At 43.0% G+C, this 7,265-nt stretch overlaps 1 protein-coding gene across 1 annotated transcript in view; it reads left to right on the top strand.

The window, feature by feature from the left end:
- Nucleotides 1-306: 306 nt before the first annotated feature.
- The window catches only part of LOC115006633 (cortexin-1-like), a 15,520-nt gene continuing 8,561 nt past the window's right edge, over nt 307-7,265 (top strand). Inside the window, exon 1 of the mRNA XM_029428946.1 lies at nt 307-429. The gene's annotated coding sequence lies outside the window, so the exon portion shown is untranslated. The remainder of the gene's footprint in view (nt 430-7,265) is intronic.

The raw sequence follows: 7,265 nt of genomic DNA, 5'->3' as shown, positions 1-7,265 counted from the left end.
CCTGGAGGCCGGATTGGGTGGAGAGCTTTAAGAGCTTCTGCTGCTGCATGTCGCGCCTCCTCGCAAAGCGACGCGCAGCAGCAGAGAGGAGAGAGAGGGGGGAGAGAGGGAGGAGAGAGGGGGGGGAGAGAGACAGAGAGAGAGAGAGGGGGAGAGGAGAGAGAGAGAGAGAGAGAGAGAGAAGAGAGAGGGGGGAGAGAGAGAAGACAGAAGAGAGGAAGAGAGGAGAGAGAGAGAGATGAAGAGAGAGAGAGAGAGAGAGAGAGACAGCGAGAGAGAGAGAGATGAGAGAGAGAGAGAGAAAGAGAGAGAGAGAGAGAGAGAAGAGAGACAGAGAGAGACAGAGAGAGAGAGAGAGAGAGAGAGAGAGAGGAGCGCACCACAAAGTTTGAGGCTGCAGCTGTTCGGACACACAGGACACCTGATCAGGTTCGTGCAATTTTCTAGCCACTACTCGCGATGTCTCCCCTCATAATGCATTCCTTGTTTTTAATTAGCACAATTAAAGGAAGATCATCGAGCATGCTGTTGGATTTATAGCGGACAGCGATGCGAAATACTGTAGAGAATGACTTGCATGTCTTTTATTGTAAGACCCCGCGTTGTGTTGTAAGTTTAAAGCTTCATCGTGGAAATTATTATTATTATTATTATTATTATTATTATTATTATTATTATTATTATTATTACGAGTCAAACTTCGGAAGTTATTCTCGCGCTGCAGATTCTGTGTTTTATTAAGTGCATCGTGTCAGTTTCAATTTAATGTCAAACCTCTATGAGCTGATCACAAGAGTGTCTCTGCCAAAGAGCAGCAGCACTTTCTAGTGTTTCTGTTTGTTTGGAGAATAAAAATATAAAATGCCAGGAGACAATAGAAGACAAGCAGCTGACTGTAAATGCTGTATAAAGGTTATTTCATGAGGCACAATACCTGACGGAGCTCCTGGGACTCCTTTTACACAACCTGCTGACTTTGATTGATTTGAAAGCACCAGATTACCACATCATGGACCAATGTGCCATGAAATTACAATGATAATGCTTCTGTGAAAGGATTCCTCCTGTGTTTCCCTCTGAGCGAGGCTCCTTCAGGTGGAGTGAATGATTCTGCTGAGATGAACTCCCCTTAGATCATGAGGATAGCACAGATACACAATTCCTGAATTTATAGCAGCAAACACGTCAGTTTCATTCCAAACTAAAATTCCCACATAATGCATTTTGAATTGAATTCGCTCTTCAAGGTTTGCGATTGCTGCTGATTGGACAAAGCTCTAAAGGCGCAGACATCTGTGATAGACTCCTCTCGGGTATTATCGGGTCACTTGATCCGGCTCCTGGCCCGTTTACCCACCAGGACTCTGAAATCTGTGCCCGGCGCTGGATGCTCCACAGCCTTCCTGGCTTCTTCCATCCGAATCGTCTCACGTTACAGTGACAACAGCTGAATAATTAACCTGCTTCTTGGTAACAGTAATGAGTAATCTGAGTTTTTGCTATCGAACAATCTGGATGGAGGTCGTTGAGCAGAGGGCAGAGGTCTGCTGAGTTTGAGCTTTCAGATTAAAATGTAAGCGATACCCACAGTGGAGTCGACTCTCTCCGCTCAAAGGAAGGTACAGTATACTGCCGAAGGTTAAATGGCAACGATTATTTTTATTATCTTCTAGTTTAATTGATTACTCGGCTTAAAACGTCAGAAATTGTACAAAATGTCCATCCAGGTTTCTCAAGTGAGGTCTCTAAATGTCTTGTTTTGTGAGTCCAAAACCCAAAGATATTAACTTTAATGTGATGTAAAACAGAGAAGAGCACTTTAAAGATTAATCGGGAAAATGACTTTAACAATTAATCGGTTATTAAAATAGTCTGCGATTCTTTTTCTGTCGATAAACAAGAAAATAAGAGTTTTTATTAAAAGAGCACAGAAAAGACTTCATCGGCCTGATGACGGTTTGACACCTCATTACTATGCATGCTGTGCATTGTAACATTGTTCAAACTAACAGAACTTTATTCGAACCTCCCACGTTTTGGAACAACCCCAAAGTTTCCAAAGATAAATATGCACGAGTATGTTCGTATATTTCCCATTAATATAATTGTTACTCAATGTAAACTAAAGCTTGAATGAAGAGTTGGAACGAGAACATACTGGACTGTGAAGTGAAACCAAAGGGGTCGATGAAGAGTCATGAAGAGCAGGTTCTGCAGGAATGTCATCGTGATACGATGCAATGAGAGGAGAGATGGAGAGAAACCAGCAAACCCGGGAGGGTTTACCCACAAAGCCCTCTGCTCAGCGCCGTCAGGCTGCACAGTACTGCATGGAGCACATTAGTGAAGCAGGTTCTCTCTGAGTCTCTCTCTGACATCTTATATCATTTATTCTCTACTGCTCACCATCGTGGTTCTTCTGTTACATTGTTCAGGCCCCGTTTGAACGCAGATGAAGTAAAGTCACTAAAGTGTCTTTGCTGCACGAAGGCCGTGATTTAAACTTCATGCTGTTACACGGTTCAGTTCTGAAATGGCTTTTTTCTTGAAGAAATCAGCTGCACATCTTATGACACCTCAGTGTATTACCTGAAATGATAGCAACGTCACACTGGGCTTGATTCGATCAGGCTGTATATAATGTGGCAACAGAGCACATGGGCTCATAAAGCTCCGGTCTGCTGGCCCGTAAAGAGCCTCCTCCTGCTCCTGTGAACACAGAAGCAGCAGGAACGTGGAGCGAACAGAACAGACGCAGCGTCATGGGCCTTCAGGCTTGATAAGCAAGAGTGAGGCGATCCTTCACGATGGACTGGTTTTGATTTCCTGGTGAAGATCGGCCATTAAATATTCATCAACCCCATAATCTATAGCCCTTTGGTAACTGACACAGGGCCCAGGATTTTATTGTCTCTGCTCCAGATTGCCCCCTGGACCCAAGAGCAGAGTCTATTAACTCGCCTGGAAACACTAGAAGAGGGCCAACCACTTATTGGAATGAAATCTGCTGATGGACCATGAAGTGTGCAGATAAGCTCTCCTTTCTTCTGCCCTAGATGTGTTTAGTCTTTCCTTTTCTGCTCTCTCCACCTCACTGTAAGCTCATCAATCAAATCAGCTGAACACACTACCTTCCCTTCAGCGAGGGGATATGTCCTCGCTTTGTGATGACTTTTCTTCTGCGTTTAATCCGTCCAACTGGTGGCTTCAATTGTCTGTGGGGATCAGAGCAGTCAGCAGCAAAAGTTATGCTTTGAATCAGCACTTTACCATTGTTGAGTGTTTAAAGCTTTTCTTTTTCTTTAAAGGTCCACCGGATGTACCGGGCGTCACCGACTGTTGTTGTATTTTTCTCGTTCATGGGTGTGTTGCAAGTGCTGACTGAAAGGCTTTGTTTTACATCCGGGCTCATGTTCCCTCTGACCAAGGAAAGCGGAAACCTCCAGACCGGAACGTGAAGCCAATGTCTCTCTAATTCTCTGTAACCTCCAGCAGGAGGCAACTCCTCTGGTTCTATAGAAGTCTATGAAAACATGTTTCTACTTCTTTGTAACCTCCAGCAGGGGGCGACTCTTCTGGTTCTATAGAAGTCTATGAGAACATGTTTCTACTCCTCTGTAACCTCCAGCAGGGGGAGACTCCTCTGGTTCTATAGAAGTCTATGAGAAAATGTTTCTACTTCTCTGTAACCTCCAGCAGGGGGAGACTCCTCTGGTTCTATAGAAGTCTATGAGAAAATGTTTCTACTTCTCTCTTGATTTATTACCTCAGTAACATTTTCCTGATGAGTTTATGTCTCAATCTGTAGTTTCAAGTCTTCTTCAACATGATGTTCATTTAGTAACTTATGGAAACATTTAAAATAGAGGATAAAGCAGTGTCTCTTTAGGGCGGGACTACCTATGATTGACAGGTCACTACCACAGCGTTCTCTGGTTTGGGTGCTCTCCGTGTTTTCGTCTCACAACTTGAACCTTTTCACACTTTGTTTTCAGTTCATGGAAGTTAATTGTCACATTTTAGACATGTCATGTTGTACTTAGCTCCGCCCTCTCGTCCTTACTTCTGGTTCCAAAAGGCCAAACGTCCACTTTTAATATCCAGTCTATGGTGTCAGTTCTTTTCTTTTTACCGTCCACAACAAAGTTTTAGACTTTTTTTTAGTGCTGACTCGAGTCTCAGCCTGCCAGTGTGGTGTGGGCCGGGCATGTAATATATATACGGCCTTCACCGGGGGCTCTGCTCTGTCCCTGTGGACTCCACAGAATGGCTTGATGCTTGATGGAAGGAAAGTGCTGTCTTCTGACTTTAAGAGTGCTGACATTTCCAGATTGCCACTAACACACAACTCCCCCCCCCTCCACCCATCTCTTTCCCTCTCCACCTTCAGATGTATCTGATTGATGCCACCCGGTTCCCCCGATGCTCCCCGGGTAGCCGCAGACCTCTGCTCTGTCTGAACGCAGACGTGAATCACAGATTACTGTTCTGCTCTCCACCTTTCCTCCTCCGCTTCGATCCTTTCTCTCTTGCCTCATCTCTCCTCTGACACCCCCTCACCCCCCCCCCCCCCCACCCTTTCCCTGCGCTGTTAGCCATCATGGCAGCAGCAGGGGGTCTTTCAAGGTGAATTATAGGGTTGGATTGTCAGCTGCTCTCTTGCTCACTTACACCCTCTTTCTGTCCTCTATTCCCTTTATTACTACAGAATAATACTTTACATACAACGTCTTGCTCCTGACGCCACTTCCTGCTTATAATTGCGTGAATATTTCATGCTTTAGATTTGTGAGTTAAATGAAGGTGGATATAATTGGGCTGACATTTGTCCTCAGAGGAAGGTGGAGCGACACAAAGAGGAAGCTCGTGACAGCAGGCGGGTGATGGAAATGATGGTCAGATATGAGTTGATTAAGGTGGTGGTGGAGGTGGAGGAGAGAAAGGTGGTGTGTTTCGCTGCCTGTCAGCGTCAGCATCAGTGAGATGGCTGGAAGCGACAAACGTGTTTCCAGACTCTCTCCCCTTGCAAGGAAAAAAATCACATTTAGAGCTGAGTCATGACTTGATTCAATAAAATTCACAAATAGCTTCTCTCTGTGAGTGTGTGCATTTAGGCTTTCTTTTATTACATTTTTATTGCCGTTATTATTTTTTATTACTTTATTGCACGGGGCGCAGCAGTGACTGCGAGATGTGATATTCTTAGGTCTCCAATAAAAGTCATCTGCGCTTGTGAAATGATGCCCAGAAAGAATAAATCTGTGTTTTTCTGTCACTTTTTGTGATGTTAACACTTTCTCATAATGTTTCTGTGATTCAAAAATCATAGAAACATTAATATTGTGTCAGCACAAATTATTTCAGCATTTATAGCACAAAATAGGACTGGGCATCTATGCTATACCGTATATTATATATTATATTATATATTATTATATGGCATTTCAGTAAATGTATGTCATTTTATGAGCTTAACAGCTGTTATGTTATTTCCCATTATATCCTCATTACTGATGATTATTTATCAAAAGTCTCACTGTGCAAATATAATTTGAAAGTCATATATTCAGGTATTTAGTCAAAAATATTGTGATATTTGATTTTCTCTCCCAGCGCTAGCACAAAATAAATGAAAAATAAAAATGTAAAGCAGGAAGATTACACTAAAGTCTAATATTTGGAATATTATGCTTTTTGTTTTGGTCCTTTTTGGATATTTTGAACCATATATTGCATTAAAATGACTAACTTTATGGAATTAAAGAGCTCTACGTATCACAAACATGCACAATAATGATGTATATTTTTATTTTACCTTTATTTAACCAGATAAACAAAGTGCACATGAACCGGCTGCTGTATATGAAGTCACTTATTACAGCACAATAGAACATTATTAATATTATTAGCACTCTTTGTGTCCTTGTTCCACTTTTTTGTTGTCCATTGTTGTTAAAGATGATTCTGAAGCATAAATTAAAATAAATTAAAACGCAGAGTAAGATTTATTGTGGCTCACTGGAGAGAAACTTTAAAGGTCGGAGTGAAGGACAAGATGCTGCTGAGCAAATACTCTGAGACAAACGAGGACGCACCACATTCTGAGTAAGCACTCTGCTCCTGAGACTCACACGCTCACACAAATACACCGATGACATCGTTCTATGTACAGTATGTGTCTCTGTGTTCTGCGTGCCAGAAAATGTGTTTTCTTTGCCGATTGCGTTCCACATTTCTCTCAGTACTCTTCATCAATTTAGAAAAACTGCATTTGCAACTTTTAGACGTCCAGCGTCCAGTTCCAGTACAGAGGTGCAGAAGTGATTCTCTGAGCAGTCAGTCCACAGGCTACATATGAGAAGTGGAAGCGTGACGTCACCCGTTGGTTTGTGGGATACGGTTTTGAAGCCACGAGATTGGGTTTTTGCCCGTCGCCATGTTGTTTTCTTGGAACCAGAAGTGACACGTGGGGCTGGAACAACTGAACGCTAGTAGGCATTAGCAAAAAGGTTCAAATTAACTTTCACCAACTGAAAACAAAGGACACATCCAAACTGGACCACATCGAGCTCACGCCAAGGAAGCATTTACTCTAAATTCTAAAATCTTCTATAGAACCAGAGGAGTCGCCCCCTGCTGGAGGTTACAGAGGAGTTGAAACATTTTCTCATAGACTTCTATAGAACCAGAGGAGTCTCCCCCTACTGGAGGTTACAGAGGAGTTGAAACATTTTCTCATAGACTTCTATAGAACCAGAGGAGTCTCCCCCTACTGGAGGTTACAGAGGAGTTGAAACATTTTCTCATAGACTTCTATAGAACCAGAGGAGTCGCCCCCTGCTGGATGTTACAGAGAAGTAGAAACATGTTCTCATAGACTTCTATACAACCAGAGGAGTCGCACTCTGCCCGGCGACAGGTGACCCCTTCAGGTGAGACTCTGCTCAGCAGCTGAACCTCCATCACACCTCATTGTATTTAAGTGAAACAGAAAGCTAGTCTTCTTCTACAATCTTCAATACTTTGAATATTGATGCAGGAGTGACCTTGAAAACCCTAAATATGCTGATAGAGAAAATAGACTGCGTGTTCATCCGGGCTGGTGATAAAATGATAGATTGTCGGCGGCTTGGCAGATGGAATTGCTGCATTGAGAATCACAAAGGGCTTGTTTCTTTTCCCATTTGCTCCTTCATCTGTGTACAACTGCATTTCTCTCGGCATCTCCGTCCCTCGTTCATCTCTCCTGGTTCACTTCAACTTTC

This window comes from Cottoperca gobio, chromosome 4 (assembly GCF_900634415.1).
Source record: "Cottoperca gobio chromosome 4, fCotGob3.1, whole genome shotgun sequence".
In the NCBI taxonomy this organism is placed as follows: Eukaryota; Metazoa; Chordata; class Actinopteri; order Perciformes; family Bovichtidae; genus Cottoperca; species Cottoperca gobio.
Note: the sequence above shows the minus strand (reverse complement) of the source record. Positions and strands in the feature narration are given on the sequence as shown.